This window comes from Ambystoma mexicanum, chromosome 4p (assembly GCF_040938575.1).
Source record: "Ambystoma mexicanum isolate Mex_15411 chromosome 4p, UKY_AmexF1_1, whole genome shotgun sequence".
Lineage (NCBI taxonomy): Eukaryota > Metazoa > Chordata > Amphibia > Caudata > Ambystomatidae > Ambystoma > Ambystoma mexicanum.
This window is the reverse complement of record NC_090927.1, coordinates 1093772598-1093794805: the sequence shown is the minus strand read 5'-3', so window position 1 is coordinate 1093794805 and position 22208 is coordinate 1093772598. Positions and strand designations below refer to the sequence as shown.

Genomic DNA, 22208 nt, shown 5'->3' with positions numbered 1-22208 from the left:
ACTCGCCCTGGGAGAGAAGCCACAAATACTCCTGATTCATCACACTGCATAGTGTGAGAGAGCCTGTAAACCTTAAGGGGAGGCAGAGCTCAGTTGATTATCCCAAGAACTCTAAGGGTTGCCTCCCCCTCTGGGAGAGTCCATCAAGTTTCAAGGGTGGCTGTTCTATGTGGTAGAGCCTGAGAACTTTAAGGGGTGGCTGCCGCCTGTAAAAGAGCCTACACATTTTAACTCAATCACCGGTTCAGTTATTTGTTTCACAAACACAAACACTAAAAACAAGCCCAATCAACTTTTTGGTGTATGACATGTACTAGGTAACAAATCATTGCCATCATCCATCCACGCTGGTGTGTTGGATATGGTAGATGCAATTCCATAGTCTTCTGCAATCACTGTTCGTTTTTATAAATGTCAATTGTAAAACATGTAGAATCACAAGGCTTCTCCTCTGGTTACAGGCAATATCTCCACCAGCACTATAAACCCTCTCAGGCAGCACCCTTGCGGGGGGCAGTTTAGCGATTCAACAACTTGCACAAGTGTCACTGGCTAGACAGAATTCTTGCTGCACCAATACAATACTGTGAGATCACTCCTTCACTCAAGTGAAGTGCTCATTAGATAGGCATCATGCATGTATGCATCTGATGGTCCACTGATGTTCCTTTTTCAATACATATCTATTTTTAAGATGCCTGTGTCACTAATGAGGGCATCCCACAGAATGTACTCCCTGGTGGCTGCTCTCACACTACTCACAAAGCTTTCAACTTGTGTCAGTGATCTACTTGGTGTCAATGCATTCAATATTGAGTTTATCATTCTTGCTGTAGCTGGCAACATTTGGGATTAGTTGATGTTCTTCCTGTGCTGTGTTCTTTCTCTAATGTATGTTGTAAGTGCTGCAGCAAAGTATGTTTGTGCATTTTTGCAGTGTCCCCTGCTTTGCTCCTCTGTTTTCTGCAAGTTCTACTCACCCGACACATTCATGAAAAGCAGTGACTTTTAAGGTGGATCCATAAAGGAATTCAGAAGTTACTCAATGTTAACTTCAAACAGTTACGATTGGATCACCATGCATGGCAGAAAGCAGGCCCTCCACAGACTGATGTGCCTTACTCTGTTTTGGCATTGCATTGCTCAAGTAGCCCATTCAACATGTGCAAAGTAGAGACCAACCAATGGCCACTGAGGTCTTCTGGTTGTGCAGTGATGACAAATTTGATCTTGGTCGGTTTCATTTTAAGGTAAGTGTTTGACATTCATGTTTGAATAGTATCAAGGCATTCGTGGAGGCAAGCAATGTCCTAGGGGCCACTGATCTTAAGGCACAGCTGAGTGCCATCAGTGCACTGATGGATGATGATGTTGGGGTAATTTAGGAGAGTTTCTAAGAGTTCATGTATAGCTTGAAGATGATTGGCGCGAGAAGGGAACCTTAGGGTATCCCAAACGTGACTGAGAATCGGTTGGATCTGAATGAGCCCATCTGTAGGACCTTGTGTCTATCGGAAAAGTAGGATGCAGACCATTTTTTGACAGTTCCAGAAAAGCCCTTCCTGTCAGCGAGAAGTATTTGGTGATCAACTATCTCGAAGGCAGCTGAGAGCTCTAAAAAGACTAGGAGACACAAGTCCCCAGTATTGGTGGTTCTGAGCACATCATCCAGCAATTGGATGGTTGCAGTCTCAGTGCTGTATTTAGGGTGGAAGCCAGACTGGCAATTGCGGAGGAGGTCAAGCTGCTCGATTATGACAGGTAGTCGCAATTACTTTCTCGAAAAGCTTCCTGCTGAATGGGATCCTTGTGATAGACCTGACGTTGGCTAGGTTTTCTGATTCAACCAAGCGTTTCTTGAGAAGGGGTCTAATGAGACGTGGCTTCAATACATCTGGGAATGCACCTTCACTGAGGAAGGTGCTCATAATCCTGGGCCAGTGAGTTGTTTAATGAGGGAGGCTGGGAGGAAGTGGTCTGTGTAAGTAGCGAGTGTGTCTGAGAGATCTTTATGAGAAAGGAGAGTAAAGTCTGTCCATAAGGGCAGTGCCAGTAAGGCATCAATGTGACCTCTGATATTTTCTAATTTTGTTAATAAAGAAGCTGTTTATTGCATTGAATCTCTCTTGTGAAGCCAACACCTCGGAGACAGGTGTGGGCTTGGAGCAGTGCTTGAGTACTTCGAATAAGGCTTTGCTCCTGTTAGAAATTTCCTCAATGGTGGAAGTTTAGTAAGCTGACTTAACCTCAAAGATCATGTATCCTCATTGGGTGCTCAGGGATTTAAGGGAACAGTGATTCTCTAGGCTGTGGTCCTTGCACCACTGCTAAGGGATCTAATAGAGCATTTGTTTTCAGCAAGTGGGGTGTGTACCAGGTGCAGATGCATTGACGTTGGTGTGACTAGACGTTAGAGGTGCATGGGCATCCACTAGTTCTTTGACAAGGTGGTTAAATGTATCCAGAAGGGCTGAGGCATTCCGTGTGGTGGGAAATTTTGTGAACACTGCCTCTATTGTGTCTAGCAGGACATTCTTGAAGGATTGGCGCTCAATAACAGGGCGTTGGGCATGAAATGTGTGGGGCAGTCTTGTGTGTGATATGAGAAGAGGGATTGTGGGATGGCCGTTCCAGTCAAGGGGAAGGGGTTTGAGTATAAGAGGATCGGGAACTACGTGAAGACTAGGTCACGTGTGTGACCTTTGACATGTGTGGGGGAGAGTACAATCTGTTTAACGTTCAGAGAGTCAGTCAGAGAGACCAGGGAGTCATGTGGGTGGTTTGCTGGTTGGGTTTCGGGGATGTTGAAATCTCTGAAGAGGAAATTATTAGTGTAGGAAACCTTTGCAGAGGAGAGAAAGTTAGAAAGGTCATCGATGAAGAGATGACTCCCTTGAGGTGGCCTGCAAATAAGGTGGACTGTAAATGAGTATTTGTTTCAGATGGAGAAACGGCATGACAGGGATTCAAAGGAGCTGTGTGTGGGGGTTGGTATTACCATGCAGGGCCAGCCAATCATAAGGATGACTGCACCCAGATACCTAAGGGTTTGGTGTGCTATATAAATAAACAAATAAATAAAATAAATAAATAAACCCACCTCGACATTTTCCTGTGTGGTCAGTTTATTGGATAGCATAGTCATAGGGTGGAAGGACATTAAACTATGTTTCAATAATGAAAAGGGCATCAGTGTTGGTTATGAGGTCAGCGATATCGACAGCATGTGCAACCGCTGATGGAGCGTTAACCATCATAACCAGGCGGAAGTGAATCGAAGGCGCATGTTGTAGGGGTGTATGTGGGACAGTGATGAGATTTTCCAGGTTAGCTGTCCGCGGCTGCTTTGGGCATTCAGCTGTGCGATCCATGGCGAGGATGGGAATGGGTTGTGGTGAGTAGAGACACATGGTGACATTTACCTGGTGTAGCACGAGCAGAGTAACTGGACCTTGGCCCTTACCAGGCCCTAACAGGACCAAAAAGGTGTTGCCCTTTTCTTCGACTGCCCTTCACTAGGCGAGAGATTCACCGTGAACTAACATTTAAGAAGGGAAAGGGAGAGGCAGGCCTTATTGGGTGGGTGGAGTTTAGGTCACGTGACCCATACCCACTTGCACCAGTTCACAAACTGAAAAAGAAAAGAGGCTGGAAGGCTGTTTAAGTAGGGGGTGGGGCAGCAAACCAAGAAGGCACCAAAAAAATGTCATTGATTGACAGGTGGGTGGGGTTTAGTTCACATGACCTAGATCCACTTGCACCAGCTCACTAAGTGCATTGGTCCAAGACTTCACTTTAAGGGTGAGGATCTCCATGGATCCCCTTTGCTTGAGGCCCTGGCCAACATGGTGGTGGTATATGTGCTGTGTTTCTCCCTCTGTTGGCTTCTTGCCGCTAATGTGCTGTTGGGGTTGTACTTGTGTTACTGACTGTGTTTGCCCAGTCCTGATAATCTTCTCATGCTGTTCAATTGCACCATGTGTTGTTCATCCCTGATCTTTGGTAGATACTATCTGGATCCCAGCCCTTTCTGCCCCTAAAATAGTGGACGCAACTGAAAGAGCAATTCCTCTGTCAGTCTCAGTGGATGTTCATCACCGTGGTGCAATACATAGTTATGTATTTGTATTGGTGCATGTACTTCAGAGCAAATTTTCAAGGGGATTTAGAATGTGAGTTGGATGATAACCTTACTTGATGTGCAATTCTGGCAACCGGAGTGCAAGCATGATTGAGCAGCACAGCTCCCTCGCCTCTGGCTTATTTAGGTGCATACATGTTGTCTGATAAGGCCATTCACACACTGACTGGTGTATTAACCTTGTACCTGAATTTCTGATACATCCTACCACAAAAATAATGTGAGTGAGATTCTCGTATTAGATTCCCTCAGGAAATTCCTGCTCCTCCCTCCAGCTGTCGCCCAATGACACATTTCTCATTCGCACATTTCAAGCGGTGGACATTGACTGGTGATTTGCTTGTCTCCATGACTCCCCAATTCTCCTTCCACAAAAAGAATGTGCACCTTAGTCTCGCACATGCTGCCCTTAGGGTTTACCAACTGGTCCGATAGCACAGAGAGTAGAGTGCTCGCTTTGACATCTGTGCAAAGCCTCCCGACAGGGCCAAACTCAGCATTTCGTTCTTCCGAGATCAATAAATGAGCACCACACAGAGTGGGTAATAATAAGCAGTGCTCAGATGCCTGAGGGTTTGTAGCGCTATATAAATGCTAAATTATTATTATTTATTATTTTTCTCCTCCTCCCACTGCCAGGTGTCACCTGGTGGCACTTGTCTTGTCCACTAACTTTAAGAGATAGATGCTGACTGGTGAATCACCCGCTTTCCTCATTCTCTCCTACTTACTCCCACAAAAGTTACATGAGCGAGAGACTTGCACAAGCTGCTCTCAGGGGTTCTGTGATCCTCCTGCTCCTCCTCATAGGTGTGACTTGGTGGCATCTGTGTCGTCCAATAAAGCACACAGGCGGCCAGATAGAGTAATATGATTCTTTCCAACACTCAAAAATCGTTAGTTTAACACATTCTTTAGAGAGAACCCATTCAATGAAGGTAGATGCTTTCTGTCACTGTCTGTTTCCCTATAGAAAACACTTGTGTCCCTATTAAGTATAAGGCTAGCCCGAGGTAGGGAAAGGAGAATCTTTTACTAAAACTATCATTAGTTACCAGTATTTTTTTCATTTTTTTATTGTTTAATCAAATACGATTTTTACAATACAAACTTTCTTGCAGATTCGTAAAACAGAAGCCAATCAATGGTTGATTGTGAATTGCAGTTTCATTTGCAGATTGTTATACAGGACTTGCTTCTTGTTCACAGACCTTGCTGTTGAGTAGATTCTGATCAATGTATTCTAACATTTTGGCCGTTCCAATTTGCCAAGTAGTTTTGTCGCCTCCAATGATCCTACACCACCATGTATTTTCCTCATGTAAGATGTCAAAACCGGCCATTTGAGACAAGTACTGCTGTCTAATGGATGCGGTGGCTGGGCATACCATAAGTAGATGTCTTATTGTCTCTTTTACAGGTTGTATAATGTTGTCACAGAATCGACAGCCGTTTGTTTGGGCTTGTCCTCTGATGTGTAGTATCTCATTTGTTTTTAATAGATTGAGTTACCAGTATTGCACCGTTCACGTTAGAGGAAAGTTACTTCTTTCTCACCAATAAATAAAAGGATTATCTAAATTGGCTGGACCCTACAACCAATTTGATAAACTATTTAAAAGGGAATATGTTTAAATGAGAGCTCCTCCTAGTCCTCTATTGTTCTCTCTTCAAGGTACGTATTCTCAAAAAAAGATCAGCGGCTAACCTCTGTGGATGACACCCTATAATCAAATCATTAGATCTAAAGGAAACTTTTTTTTTAAAGTTCAGATCCTGACAAGGCGACGCCGCCAGTTATCCATCCAATGGCATTATATTGGGAACCATTAAATTGGATAATAACAGCAGCTGTTATTGTAGTTCCAAGAATCTGGGGGAATTCATATGAAGTGCTGTATTAAAAACCTGACATTGCTATTTTTATTTATCCCACTCCATTCCTGCTTGATTAGGAAAGCAATGGGGAAAATCAAGCTTTATGATATCGTTTTTTAAAAGTAAGCAATCAATTTTGCATGGGTGATATATTTAAAGGGCTAGTGTATATTTTTGGGTGGCGTCTTTAGGGACTACCTAAGTCACTTCCTCTTGTAGTCCTTGCACACCTGAAGCGTGTCCCTTTAAAGTGAATGGGAGTCGTATAAGAGTCCTTGATGCTAGAAAACTGTATTGTGCCATTTTTGTTAGCCACACAATTGTGCCTGACGTGGTCACCTTACATACGAGCCTTGTTACTCTAAATCGCACCTTCCACATTTCCGCTGACCCTTCCAACTTCCCTCTGCTGCCACTGTTCCTTGGGGCCAGCTAATGCTCACTGCTCATTCTTCTCGCAACTTTTCACAACCACGCAAATACAATTTCCTGTTACTTTCCCTCTCCCCTCAATATGGCAGCTCATTACACAGCTGTCTGTTATTCTTTTTGTATCCACTCTCTTGTCGTCCTGGGATTTGTTTGTACCTTCTTGAGTAACCCTAAGTATTCCCTAACCCTCTAAATGTTATATCTGTGTATTTATTTAGTGATGTAATTTGAACAGCTGATTCCATTCACCTCTATTGGCTGTGCAGCAAGCACACCATCAAGGCGTTATGTATATGTACTTATACTCTGTACCATGAGGAACTTTAATGTATATAGTTCATCTGATTTAATTATAAACGTTTTTTCTGTAGTACCTGTATATGTACTACCTGTACCTGTGATTCGGCCTGCATGCTCACTATGGAAATGGTGGAAGCACAGGCCTTTCCATCGCCCTATTCCCTTACGTGCCCCAATAAAGATGGTGGCTGACAGAGGACACAACAGCCTTTGCAAGATGGTCGCCAGAAGGACGTAGCATTGGTGACGTCATTTCAAGATGGTACCGTGCTACCAACCAAGTGTACAGGAGCAGTGGACTAAGGGATCACTGTCCAGAGACCAGGTGCATTGCCACGCTCAGGTTAGCCCTCGTTGTTTCCTGTGCTCATGTGTGTTTTCTTACTGTCTCTTTCTTGGTTCCTTCCATCCTCCCTGGTTTTTCCCTCTGTTTTTCCAGTGAGTCCTTCTGACCTTCTTCTCCTTGTTTCCAGTCGGATCCCGGCTTTTCAGGTTTAGCCCACATTTCGTCATCTGGATCCTGACAGCACTACCACCAGCTATAAAGGTATTTGCCCAGAAGTTTTTTTTTACTTTGCAGTGGCCACACAGCGTACCATCCTTTCTGTGTTCTTTCACAGAAGGCGGCATGGGCCTGGCAGGACACTGACCAGATTCTTCATTTCGCACATCTCTAACATCAGGTATATGTGTGAACCAGCAGTGAAGTTGTGACAGATTGCGATGCCCAAAACAAACAAAAAAGACAAAAAATGGAGCAGATGCAGCAGTTAGTGGCAGCCGTACAAGCACTCATTACTGAGGTCCAAACATTTAAGATGGATAATGCCACTCTTAACGATGGATAATGCCACTCTTAAACAGAAAGTGTCCAACTGGAACCCTCCTGTACATGAAAGTCCTGTGGGTACTCTGTCCTGTGGTAAATACAAAGGAAATCCTTAAAAGCTCAAGGAATTAATTGATGCCTGTACAGTTCAGTTAATCTTTGAGGCATCTTTTTTCCATCTGACCGCTCCAAAGTGGGCTATATGATTTCAAATATGGCCAGCAGTGCGCTTGCAGGGGCTACTCCTTTGGTGACCACCAACCGCCAAATACTCTATGATTACCAGGCTTTCCTACATACCTTAAAGGCTATGTTTTGACGTCCATACCTGACCTGCTCTGCTCAGGAATCTCTGCTACACCTACATCAAGGTAACCAAACCCTTCTTTCATACATAACCATTTTTAAACAATTGTCCACAGAAACAGCCTGACCGGAAGAAGCCTAAATCACTTTAATCCAAATAGGCTTAAATGAGAACGTAAAAGATGAACTGGCTTGTGTTCCTAGGCCCCAGATATTCAATGACTTAGGGCCTCATTACACGGAAGGCGGTAATGGTTAACGGCCACCGTTAATGGTAACGGTGACCGTTAACCATTGCCACCTTACTACGAGGTCCCTTAGCGGGTTGGTGCTTTAGCGCCTGCTTTTTGCAGGCGTTAAAAACCAACCCGCTAAGGGACCTTGGTGCTAATTACGGCACCGCAAAATTGCGGTGCCGTAATTAGCTCCTTCCCCATTCCCATTATGCCGTATGGGGCAAAAATGGGAATGGGGAATGGCAATGGTGGAAGGGGGAATTACCGCCCCGCCAACCTTGGAATAGGGCGGTAATTCCCCTTTCCACCAAGGCGGTGCCGGTAATTTACCGGCATGGTCCAGGGTGCTAATAGCACCCTGGATTACCGCCTTCCGTGTAATGAGGCCCTATATAGTGACCTTTGTCATACAATTGGATTACAGACTGCAGGAGAGACAATGTGAGAAAATAAAAACTTGAGACTCAGTACAAAGACCAACTCAGCTGTAGGCAAAAATAATTGATGAATTCAAACCTATGCAGATAGGGACAGCAGGAGTTCCTCTCACTGAGGAAGAGAGAGGGAGGAGAAGAGTACAGGGGCTTTGTATGAACTGCATGGCTAACGATGACTTGGACAACGAACGCCAAGTAGCTCCACCCAGGTGCTCAGGGAATGCTGTTTTTCAGTTGTAGAAGGGACATCCATTCAGGAACCTGGTAAACAGTCTTGTTCCTCACCTACTTTCCTCTTAACTACCCAGAGCACTGACATCCATCTTGTGCTTCTTAAAGTGTACCTTTGTATAACGGGATATTCAGGGATTATACAATTATCGTGACCACAATTACTGCGACCCCCAACAAATTTACCTTTTTTAAAAATATCGACCCCCTTTTCACCCCATATATACATGGGGCGGTGGGTATAGTATTTAATACTTGTCGAGAGGGATGCGGGGGGTCGCCCCCCCCTTAGATATGAAGTGAAAAGGGGATGAAATAAAACAAAGTCGAACGTTTAGGGGGTTGCAGTAATTTGGGCACAGTAATCACATAGATTCAATATTCATGGATACTTCCTCAGCTCTAGAGAACAACATCCAACTTATAACGAAGAAAAACAGTCTGCCAGTAGAAGGTGTTGATGTGCAACCCCTGATCTCCAGTCCAATCATAAACAAAACATCACAGCGCCAACTGGGTATAGGTTTGTTTGTTTTGTTTCTTCATTATTTATAGGGCGCCCGAAACTCTTAGGCAGCTGGGCGCACAGCAAATCAAGAATACTTAAAGGTTGGTTACAGTTTGCTTAGTTACAGTTGCTTAGTTACGTACATTATATGCAGTATATACATTATATACATTCGTTACATACAGTGTAGACAAGTACATAGGAAATTTGTAGGCACAGTTACACAGTAAAAAGAGTTAATAGTTGAGACGAGGGCAGGGCATAAGGGAGGCATCGTGGGTCTAGAGGTCATTGTGTTGTAGCCAGGTGCGGGTATTGCGTCTAAAGCTGTTATGCGGCTGGTCCCTTCTTGGCTCAACTGGTAATGCATTCCAATGCTCAGCTGCTTGTACAGGGAAACTTTTGCCTCCTGTTTTTTTTGGACGGAATCTGGGTATTTGGAGGCAACAGGAGTTGGCTGTCCTGGTTGGTCATGCAGAGGATTTTCTTGTTATTGTTATTCTTTCCTTAAGTTATGGAGTGGTTGCATTATTTAGACATTTGAAGGTTAATGTGACGATTTTGAGGAGGATCCTATCGTTGATTTTTAGCCAGTTTATGGTTTCTCCTAGCATTTGAGATATGCTCTCTAGTAGCGAGGTTGAGGGCTCTTCTGAGCGCATTATTTTGCAGAGTTTGTAATTTGTTGATGATATATTTATTTGCTCCTGCATACAATGCATTGTAGTAGTCCAGTTTTGATACGATGAGGGCATTGGCTAGAGTAATGCAGCTTTCTATTGAAAGAAAGGGTCTGCATGCTTTGATAAGTTTGCCGGTGTAGGCGGTGGGATAGCGTGGAATCCAGGTAGAAGCCAAGAGTCTTCACTTCTTTGGTGACTGAGATTATATTGCCATCGATGTTGAAGGAGCTGTAGTTAGTGTCAAGTTTTTTTAAGTTGTTGGAAGAGCCAAGGATAAGGATCTCTGTTTTTTCGTAGTTCAGGCAGAGGCCATGGGTTGCCATCCATGCCTGAATGAGGATGTAAATCTCGTTTACTAAAGCTGTATCTGCAGAGAAATTGCCCGAAAGCGGAATGAGGATCTGGGTGTCATCTGCATAGTTTGTGTAGGTGACACCCAATCTGTCCAGTTTGTCGAATAAAGGCTTAGTAAAGATATTATACATAGTTGGTGAGACACATGAGCCCTGGGGGACTCCACGTGTTGTTTGAATTGGGTCAGCTGAAGCTAGGGTGGAGAAGACTCGCATACTTCTATTGTCAAAAAAGGATTGGACCCAGGCTATAGCTTCACTTGAAAAGTGGACGGCCACTTCGAGGTGTTTGTAAAGTACTGCGTGGTCCACTAAATCGAGTGCCGCCGACAGATCAAGGAGGAGTAGCATAGCTGTGTTTCCTTTGTCATTGAGCTCATCGATTTGCGCTTTGAGATATATAAGAGCAGTCTCTGTGCCGTGCTGAGGTCTGAACCCAGATTGTCCAGCGCCTATTAGTTGGTTGGTCTGAAGGTACTTTTGAATTTGAAGATAAGCCACTCTGTCAATTATCTTCAGGAGGAATGGGACTCTTGTGATGGGCCTGTAGTTAGTGGGGATGGAGGGGTCTAGGGTTTGATTTTTAAGCAGGGGTAGAACCCAGGATTCTTTTAAACTACTTGGGACAGTGTTAGATGAAAAGGAGATGTTGATGAGTTTAGTGATAAAGGGTGCTAAGTCTCTAGCTGCATCCTTAATTACTTGGCCCGGGCAGCTGTCGCCTTTGCAATTTGATGGCTTTAGTGAGGCAATGATTTTTTCAGTTTCATGAATGGAGACTTTAGAGAATTTGAATGGTACTAGGTTGGGGTTGTTAATGGGAGTTGAAATGATGGGAGTTCAACTGAGTGGAAGTGAAGCTTTCTTTTGTTGCAATTTTGGATTGTAGTGTTTTTATTTTATTTGTAAGGGCATGTTGGATATTAGTACACCATTGCTTGTCTTTGGGTACGTTATCCGGTGGAGGTATGGGAGATTCTAATTATCTTTTAGTAGGGATAATTACTTTCTTGTAGTTGGTAGCACAGAGTTTAAGTTTTAGTTTATTTTTATCCATAGGGGAGTGTTGCCATATAGTTTCTAATTTCCTAGGCAACCATTGTGAATTGATCGGCTTCAAATTAATCAAGGCAGCACAATTCCATGTCGTTTTAGGCTTGCAATGTTGGAATTACACAACCCTATTCATTAACTGGACTTCTGGTACATTATTTCTAGAATCTGAACATTGTGTACAACACTGTCCATCCAAACCTTCCAAAGAAAGAATTGCCATGGTTGAATGTATACCTCAGATCAAACAGTTCAACTCCATTGGTCACATACACACTATTACTATACAGTGTCAAGACTTTCTTGATGTCTTTTCTGACAACAGTGAAAGGGCATTACTCCCTCATCCCCCATAAGATTGCACCATAGATCTGACACCTAAATCCCAGGTTCCATACAGAAGAATGTATGTATTATCTGAACCAGAAAAGAAGGCACTACAGGAATACTTGAATACCAACCTTCAAAATGGCCTCATTACTAGGTATAAGTCTCCTGTGGGTGCTTCTCTCTTTTTTGTTCCAAAAAAAGTACTCTAGTTAAGATCTTGCCTGGATTGCCAAGGCTGGAACAAAGTCACCATTAAAGATAAATATATTTTACCGCTTATCTCAGATATTTTGGAAGCAGTTAGGAGAGCGACTATCTTCACAAAATTGGACCTTTGTGGCGCTTACCATCTGATCTGTATACAGTCAGGTGATGAATGGAAAACCACCTTTAGAATGCCCTTTGGGCATTATGAAAATAAGGTGATGCCCTTTCGAACTATCAAATGCCCCATCCGTTTTCCAAAGGTTCATGAACAGTATTTTCTCAGATCTCCTGCTACATGCTGTCATCATCTTTTTGGATGATATCTTCATCTATTCCAAGAACCCCTCTCAGAATGAACAGCAGGTGAAGATTGTTCTTCAAAGCCTTCGCAAGAATCACTTATTGGAAAAACTAGGAAAGTACGCCTTCAGCCGATCTTCATTTCCTTAACTTGAATGTATCATATCTGCAGATGGCATACCTATGGATCCACATAAGGTATCAGCTGTTGTCAAGTGGCCTGCTCCTTGCGCGGTATGGGAGGTTCAACACTTTCTGGGAGTGGCCAACTTCTACAGAAAACTCATTCCTACCTATTCTAGGAAGATCCTGCCCATAAACTATCTTCTTAAGAAAGTGAACCATTTTCTTTGGGACAAGGCAGCTGAAGAAGTTTTTAATACCAGTAAGCTGGCCTTTACTTCTGCTCCTTTCCTATGCCAACCTGATCCCAGTAGACTTGTTGTGGTTGAATCAGATGCCTCGAATGAGGCTAGTGGCACAGTACTCAACCAAATTCAGGAAGATGGACTCAAACATCCAGTGCCCTTTCTTTCCCAGAATCTCAACTTTTCCGAACAGAATTACATGGTTCTTGAAAATGAACTTCTGGAAATCTAACAGGCAGGTATCGAGTGGATACATTTGTTTGTTAGTCTCCAGCCAACCAGTGGATTGAGGATGTACCAGTGAAACGTACAGTTTCTCCAACGCTTTGAATTTTGTAACAGACGACAATCCAAATGGGATTATCTATTTCTACATTATGGCCTTACTTTCACATATCTCCCTGGTACCAAGAATTTCACAGCAGATTTTCTTTAGCGAAAATCTAGTGGAAAGAAGGACAAGTTCCAACCAAAACATCTTCTACCCAAGGCTACTTTCATATGTCTGCTCACTGACTTTTTGAGTAAAGTCAAGAAAGTATCTGATCTAGATACTTTGCTTGAAAGATGAAGTTTACTCCAGCAGAGGATGATTACATTGAATAATGAGTTTTTGTTTCATGGGCAAATCTTTTATATTCCTACTCAGGAATTGTGTTTGGAGGTATGGCAAATGTGCCATGATTCAAGTTGTGCAGGACATAAAGGCATCATGCTACCCTAGAAAACATCTCTTGTCACTTTTGGTGGCTTTCTATATAGACGATGTCAAAGATTATGTGTCAGCCTGTAAAACCTGCCTACAGTCCAAGACCCCTCATACCAAGCCATTGCAAGAATTACTACAGCCCCCGATTCCAGATAAACCCTGGCAATGCATTTCTACCGATTTAATTGTGGATCTGCCTCCATCTAATGGGCATACAGTTATCATGGTAACAATCAACATCCTGACCAATATGGCTGATTTCACTCCCTAGACTCAGATTCCTTCAGCTCCTGTTATGGCACAATATTTTCTGTTGCTTCTGTATCATTTGCATGGATTACACAGTGTCATCATATCAGGCAGATGGTTTGTAGTATATTTCACGTTTCTGGACTCATTTGTGCAAAACACTGGGAATTCAGAGAGCCTTATCATCTGGATATAATCCCCATACCAATTGGCAGATAGAGAGGCTTAACTAAAATCTGGAACAATAGTTATGCTCTTTTATTTCTGCCTTTCAAGATAACTGGCTGGACCTCCTTCCATGGCTGAATTTGGATGCACCAACCCCATCCATGCTTCTATTAAATCCACTCCATTTTACTGTATGTACTGATATAAGCCCCAGGCTTTTTCTACTGCCTCTGCCTCTACTGCACTTGTCTCTCGCATCCACGATAGCCATTAAATGGTGGCATCCTGCCTCAGAGTTGTCCAGGACAGGATAAAGGTATACATAGAGCGTAAATGCTCAAAGGAACCCCCTTCTCTCCCGGGGATTCCATATGGTTGTCCCCACATTATCTGGTTGCTTCTAAACTGTATTCCCTGTATTTTGGACCTTTCTGGATTAGCAAACGTATCAATCCTGTCACATATAAGCTCCAAAGTCTGCCACACTGGGCACCAATCCATCCAGTGTTCTACATTTCTCATCTTAAGCCTCACGTGCCTGACCAACCCCCTGGAAGATCTGCTCCACCTCCCCTTCCGATTGACACACCTGATGGTCCTGAGTATGAAGTCTCTCGCATTTACGATTCACGGTTTCACCGAGGCCATCTCCAGTACTTGATAGATTGGAAAGGGTATGGATCCTGTGAACGCTTCATGGGAACCAGCAGCTAACGTTCATGCACCTGTCCTTCTGTGTCACATTCCTCGCTCCAATCCCTGGAAGCCAGGTCCAGCACCCTTGTGGAGGGGACTGTGAGGGGTCAGAAATGCGAGGCGGACCGGTAGGTAAAGGTTTTTCCCAAGTAGCCATTTTATTAAATAATAAGGCTGTGATAAATGCCTCGCTGTACCTAACCTAAAGAGAATTTCCTTGCCTACCAAACCAAGACTAAGGGAAAGCAGTCTAATAAAAGGAATCTGTCCCTCACACTTATACATACAATAAAACTCATACAGATATTATATGGTATGGTCATTCAAGTTCAACACAATAACAGTTATATTCAAACATAAACTTTGTAACCATGCATGCTTGTAGCAAGGGTTGAATTATCTTCCCCGGATTTAAAGCAGGTTTTTCCAAATCAAAGTTCCAAATAAGAAAGTTATATTTAGTAGCCAAGCTCTGCTCTGAATACAACACAGAGTTGTTCGCACTCCAAAAGTCTTTCACTTGGCATTTAGATTGGCTTGTGATTGAACACAATTTCTCATGTTTCAAAATAATTGTCCAAAGTTTCCACAAAACCAAAAAGACTTTGGGCCTCATCACGAGTTTAGCGGTAACCCTTAAATCTGGCGGTCGCGCCATTACTGCGAATTTAAGGGTCCGCCAAATCAGGGCTTCGGCGGATTTCCACCACCTGCTTTGAGCTGGGGGGAAATCCGCTGAAAATTCACGCTATTACTGCCGTCGGGAAATCCGCCTGCGGTAAGAGCACAAAAATTCCCCATTGAGCCCAATGGGGAATGGGGCATTCCCGAATGGGCTTAGTGGGGAATGGGGAATTCCATTACCGCCAAACCTGTGATCCGGCGCTTATAGCGCCGGGGGGGTTGGCGGTGGTGTTAATACCGCCGGCGGTAATACCGCCGTGTTACCGCCCAACTCGTGATGAGGCCCTTTGTCTACATACATTTAGACAGTATTTCAAACTAACTTATTTTCTTTGAAAACAAATACTTCTGCAATTCTTCTTCATCAACAGCAATGTTTTGTACGACAGTTCCATATATCACAGTAATGGCCTTGCCACTTTCATTCCACTATGCAGTACTTACGTTTCTTCTTGCTGGTCCACTAACCTGCCACAACTACCACTAATAATCCTTTTCCTGGTATACTCGCCTGCCATGACAAAAACCCCTAACACTACTACAAATACTCTGTGGTGAGGTTTGCTTCAAACTTTAGAAAAGTCTTTGATTATCAACTTCATTGAAATTCATAACTACATCTGTGCAGGTACAATACACATTGGTGCTGTTTGTTTCACTTATTTGTTTGCCACATGCAATGAAGTTCAAGTTCCTCCCCTCCTTGATACTTTATAAAAGGAGGGCTTCTCTCCTGCCACTTTGATTTCCTACTTTCCCCCAAGTAACTGCTGACAATGTCTCTTTGTTATAATTGCCCTTCTTTGGCTTAGGCAATGCTGGTTGTTGTCTTGCTCAAACATTGCCTCCTCATTACTTTAAGAATGATTGCTGCAATCTTTCTGAAATGTTGCCCCCTCTTTACTTTGGCAATGATGGTTACAGTCTTTCTCAAGTATTGCCCCCCTCTTTACATTGACAATGAGGGTTACTATCTGGGTTCAATATTGCCCCCTCATTACTTTGGCAATGATGGTTGTTATGTTTCTTCTCTCACTTTCTTTCAAAATTAGTATAATGTTAACTTAGCTTTCTTTCATTAGTTCGGTATTCAAAATGTTTGCAAGCAAACAGCGGTCGACTACGGAGCGTCCCATGGTTACCTAACCAAAGCCAACTAACCAGTCTCTCTCTACGTGCCTGCTCGAACTGCTGCTGCTGCAAATTCTGCTTCTTCTAGCGGTTCCTGAACTTCTGACAGCATTGGTCATATTCTCGTGGCCCACACCATTCAGGAACAGAGCCTGTCTTGCTCCTTGTGCATTCTGGTGCTCGCCAGCCAACGGAAAAGGGCACAAAATAAGGAGAGCTGCTCTCTCCCTTGGGACAGTCTGTCAAAGCACTGCTTCCCACTGCATGACCTCTGCACTTCAGATTTCCAATTTCGAAAACCCTCTCTGCACCGTAATCCACTTCAAGTACAGGAGCGGTTCCGACATCTCAGTTTGTCTGCCTCTGCTGCTTCCACTGCTGCTGGCCACTTCTTCTTCTTCTTCGCCTTCTCTTTCTAATAGCCTGCACCTGAAGGGACTTCAAAAAAAAAAAATTCACGCTCAGGTGTGGGTCATTAGAACCACTAGACTGCATATGATATGATATGGCATTTGTAACGCGCCTATACACAAGTGTTTCAAGGCGCGATACTGCAATTCGGTATCTCTGAGTCCCTCTTCCTCGTCCCAGTACATAGAGAATTATGGGACTTGAAGTCCCTAATGTTTAGGTTCCTTTTTATATCAAAGGCTCCATGTTTAAGCTTCTTTAATACATGCTGTGTATAGAATACATCTTTAGGAGATGGGGTTAGAGGAATTAATGGTTGGTTCTAGACTTCATAGTTTAAACCTAAGGGGGAATCATAATTATCCGAAGCAATGGTATTAAGGTTCTGATCCTTACATATATCATTACCATTTTGGCCATAAGGGTTTTCACTACAAATAATTTGAGCAATTTTGGCAAGGGAAGCCTTACTCTGACAACAAGGCATTAGGTATTCCGGTATTATTAAAATCTCACCCTCTGAAGATGATGAATACTGTGTTTCTCCTCACGTAGTCATCCTATTCCCTTAGTGGCCATCTTCTCCCAGCTGATCCACCCGGCTAATACAACCCCAGGGATTAGAATCAGGTAGTGGCTGCCTTCCCTTGGCCACCTGGGAAGAGAGACTTTAGGCAGGGATTCTGTGAGGATTCTGGAGAATGCATCACAGGACATACTGTCATGAGGTCTGGATGGTCACTATGGAAATGCTGGAAGCATCATAGTCCCCTTATGTGCCTCAATAAAGATAGCCGCTGTCAGAGGAAACAACGACCTTCCCGAAATATCCACGAGCAGAACGTAGCATTGGTGAACTCATTTTAAGATGGCACCCTGCTACAAACGGTTAGCCAGTCTTTGCATCGAAATAAGTAGCATTGAATTACTATGCATCGAAATGTATTAATTGAAATGCTTTTCCATTGAAAAGCATATTCATTGAATGTATTTCAATGGATTTTTAGGTTTAGGGTTGGAGTTAGGATTAGGGTTGAGTTAGAGTTAGGTTTGTGGGGGTGTCCTGGGGGATTGTGGAACTCCCCCCCAATAAAGTTAGGGTTAGGGTTAGAGTTAGGATTAGCCCACTTCACGGTTTTCTCCCTTTGCACTCGTTCCCGCCACTTGGGGGCATGATTTGGGAACTGTTTCATTTTGTCCTATTTTCCATTTCACGTCCCTTCCGGGTTCATTTTGGCTTTTTGGCAGCCAGTATGCATTTTTATTCAAAAGACTACCCTTCCCAGTATTCCATGCTCACTGCTTCATCTCTACCCTTGCAGGACGCTGCTGGGTGGAGGATAAGGAATTCTGGTGGCTGCAGGTGCTAGCAAGCATCACGCCTGAAGCGTGTGATCGTTAGCCGGCTTATAAAAAGCCTCTGTTTTCTTCAGTCCAGTGACTCTTTGTGACCGGTACCTTGTTCCTGGTTCTTATTTCTTGTTCCTGGATTTCAAATTGAGTGTGCTTATTAGTATTTTCTGCTTTTTGGATTCCGTTTTTGTCTGCCTCTGTTTTGCAGTCAGTACTTTCCAGTATGTTCCTTTTTCTGTGATATGATATGATATGATATGATATAATATGGCATTTATAACGCACCTATACACAAGTGTTTCCAGGCGTGACGAGGCAAGGGAGGGTGAACAAGGGAGGACAGACAACAATCTTACTAGGCCAGGTATCATTCAAATCGCGCAAATGCATGGGAAGGAGGGAGAGGGAAAAGTGCGTGGGGGAGAGGAGAGGGGAAAGTGCAGTACATGGGATAGTAGAATAAATAGATAATAAAACGGCCAGATGGTGGCAAGTGCGAGGTAAGTGTAGACATAAGTGCTGGTAGGGGGACTATAGTGATACAGAAAACAGTCCCGGGGTTTGCTAGGGAGGCAGTGCAGGTGTTCAACTGGTGGGGCCCGGGCCCGAGACCAGAAGGGGTGGCCAGGTAACCAGTGCAGTTTCAGTCAGGAATTCAGCAGGGGAGAGATGGAAAGAAAGCAGAGGCAAAGAGGAAGGTTTTGAGGTGCTTCCGGAACCGGAGATGGTTCTCCTCAAGTTTCAGGGAGACAGGAAGGCTGTTCCAGAGGGAGGCCCCTGCTGAAAAGAGAGATCTGCCACCAACTCGTTGCTTGGAGAAGCGACTGACCCTGAGGGGGTTGGAGGCAGATGAGCGAAGAGATCGAGAAGGAAGATATTTGGGAAGAGAGAGTTGAAGGTATTGTGGCCCCAGGCCCCAGAAGGCCTTGTGGACAATGCAGAGGGTTTTGAACTTAATCCTCGCAGCCACTGGGAGCCAGTGCAGAGATTTCAGTTCTGGAGAGATACGATCCCTGGGCTTGAGGCCAAGGATAAGTCTCGCAGTCCTGTTCTGGATAAGTTGCAGAGGGCGGAGAGTAGAGGCAGGCAGATTTAGATCGAGGCTGTTACAATAATCCAGCCTAGAGAGAACCAGGTTTCTGGAGACGGTGAGCTTTTGAGGGAAGGAGAGGAAAGGAAGAATATCTCTAAGGAGGTGCAACTGGTAGTGTGACTTCTTAGAGACGTCAGAGATGTGAGGAGAGAAGGAGAGTGTGGAATCAAAGATGACCCTGAGGTTTTTAGCCTTGCAGGTGGGAGCAGGAAGAGGGCCAAGAGAGGCCGGCCAGAGAGCTGCAGGGAAGGAGGGAGTGGGTTTGCCGATGAGTAGAATCTCAGTGTTACTGGCATTAAGGCAGAGGTCATTGGCGGCACACCACTCCTGGATAGCAGACAGACAGTCAGAGATGAGGGAAGGAGAGGAGGAGGCCGAGGGTAGCCTGAAAATTAGCTGGGTATCATCCGCATAGCACTGTAAATTTGGGCAGAGAGCGGCGATGTGGTGGGCAAGGAGTGCCAAGTATTGGTTGAACAGCCAGGGAAAGAGGTTGGATCCCTGGGGACACCACAGATAGAGAAAAAGATATCGGAGATGAAGGACCCAGGTTGGACCTGGGAGGGTCGGTCGGAGAGGAAAGAAGTCAGCCACGCCAGAGCCTGACCAGTGATACCCAGGTTATTACAGAGAGGGTTGAGGGGGATAGTATGGTTGACAGTGTCAAAGGCAGAAGAGAGATCAAGCAATATGGGGACACAAGGGGTGTTAGAGTCATGATTGGAGAGCAGGTCTTCACGGATGTTCAGGAGAGCAGTTTACGTGCTTCTGGCAGCTCTGAAGCCAACAGATTTGGTGTAGAGATTAAGCTGGGAGATGGCCAGTTTCTCCAGGAGCTTGCCCAGGAAGGGAGTAATGGAGATTGGGCAATAGTTAGCCGGGCAGGGGGGGTTGGCAGAGGGTTTCTCAAGAAGAGGTTGCACAAGGGAGTGCTTCATTGGGGAAGGGAAGACTCCGGTGGCGAAGGATTGATTGCAGAAATCAGCCAGGGCAGGAGCCAGGGAGTCGATATGGTCCTTGATAGTTTTGAAGGAACAGGGGTAAACCAGTTTTGACAAGACTTTCATAGATCGGACTTGTCTAGAAACCTCGTCTGCAGAGAAAAGAGGAAAGGAAGAGAAGGAGGGAGGGCGGGTGGCTGCAGGAGGGCCAGAGGAAGAGCAGGGAATAGGGGAAAGGAAGGAATGGGCGGAGAGTGAGGACAGGATGTCCTGAGTTTTAGAGACGAAATGAGAGGCCAGTGCTGTGCAGAGGGCCTGGGAAGGGACAGGGGAGGTAGAGACTGTGGCAGGATTGGCCAGTTCCTTGCAGTTACTGTGCAGCCCAGTTTGTCTCTGTTCTTTATTCATTTGACATTACCCTAGTCTGCAGTGTACCCTGAATCCTTTAGACACCCCTCATTTATAGATTTACTATTTTGTACCATCTTCCTTTATTTTCCCCGGAGTGGAGAGAGGGGAGGTGTTGCGGTTGCAATTTTGTTTTCCCTGCTCCTGGTCCTTGACTTTCTCTTGGAGTCTGTTCCTGGTTTTCTCTTACACTTCTCTATTCCCTTGTCAGAGGTCTGGTGTATTATGTTATCCTCCCTTTGCTGTTATTGCCTTTCTGGGTCCCTGTTTAATCAGCAGGGTTCATGGGCTTCGCTAAAATTCAAGGTGGTGTTTCTCGTCCTTGTGAGTATTGTCTTTAAGTAACCTTATCCAATACCATCAAGGGTGTGAGGTAACAGATCCTGTCATTGCATGTCCTGTATGTGGGTTTAGCAGTGACAGTACCTGGTGGGTGAGGAGCCTGCCAACATTGTTTGTAATCATAAGGAGCTTCTAAGTGCTTAACCCACATCCCTTTTCATATATTTGTTTTCTTATCACGCTCTACTTTCACATCCTGGGTTTTAGTGTATGTGTATCTTGGTTCTTGAGTGCGGCTGGAACAGCCAAACAAATGAGCAAATGCTACGTATCAAGGTAAACTAGAAACACCCTCCCTGCCTACATATTTAGTGGTACAGTATTTACATCATTTACGGCTGGCAAAATACCAAAAATACTAGTTGTGCTCATACTATTAAAGTCAGGCAACCATGAATTTATGGGGAAGACAGTGGGCCTAGATTATTTTTCCAATATCTGTATAGTGTATGGGTGCTAATAAGGCATGAGAAACCTCTACTTGCAGGACAATGTGCCAAGCAATGCTCTGGGTTACATAGCAGCCTAGCGCTCCCCATAAATCACGGACTATGCCTTTTGTAGAAACAAAGGTGCCAAGTCTTTTAACACATGAGGTACTAGGTACCTACAGCACATGAGATTTTAGGTGTGTCCCTGATCAACTTCCTAAAAGGTGACTTGCAAATATGCACTGGTCATCAATCCAAATGTTCAGCGCCCTGTGGAATAATCCTGGGTCACTTTGGAGGGAATAACCAAGGCACTGCCATCCACTCTGAGCAATTCTATGCGCATCACCATGCACCAACTTCACCCCACTTCTTTCTCTCCCTTGCCTAGAGGACCACAAGTAAGGGGAAATGGAGAGTGCTGAAAATACGGAAAGAAAGCGTAACTTGGTCCACTGCCCTGTGGAAGCCCACCAGGAAGATGGCAGAAGCCTGGCTAGCCTCGCAGTGCCCTAGCTCATGACGTCAACACATTTCCAGAAAGGTAGGTTCAAAACATTAGTGGTACCACTAACCACCCTGAATAAGTTGCCCCAAGCTTAGCCATAGACCACAGTATGTGCAGCGGTTACATGTTGGTTACATGAAGTAATGTATAACGAATGCCCATATATCGAATCTTTTATCTTGAAAACATTTATAGTGAATGCCTTTTTTGGGGTGGTGGGAGGCCCCCCCCCAAACCCAAACCCCTGTTTCCCACACTTAAAAACCCATCCCAACAGTTTCCCCAAAATATGTAACCCTCTACCCCACCCTTAATACATTCACTATAAAGGTTTTCAAGATAAAAGATTAGATATATGGGGATTCGATATGCAGGATTCGATATAAACACTGTATACCATGTGAGCGCATTTTAGTGTTCTGTCCCTGACTCATGGCTCCAATAGGTAATGTAATTGTGCAAATCAGTCCATATAGCTATGTCTACAGATGC

General features: G+C 44.3%; 1 protein-coding gene across 1 annotated transcript in view; it reads right to left on the bottom strand.

The window, feature by feature from the left end:
* The window catches only part of MOXD1 (monooxygenase DBH like 1), a 713108-nt gene that overhangs the window by 491265 nt on the left and 199635 nt on the right, over positions 1 to 22208 (bottom strand). The window lies entirely within an intron of this gene.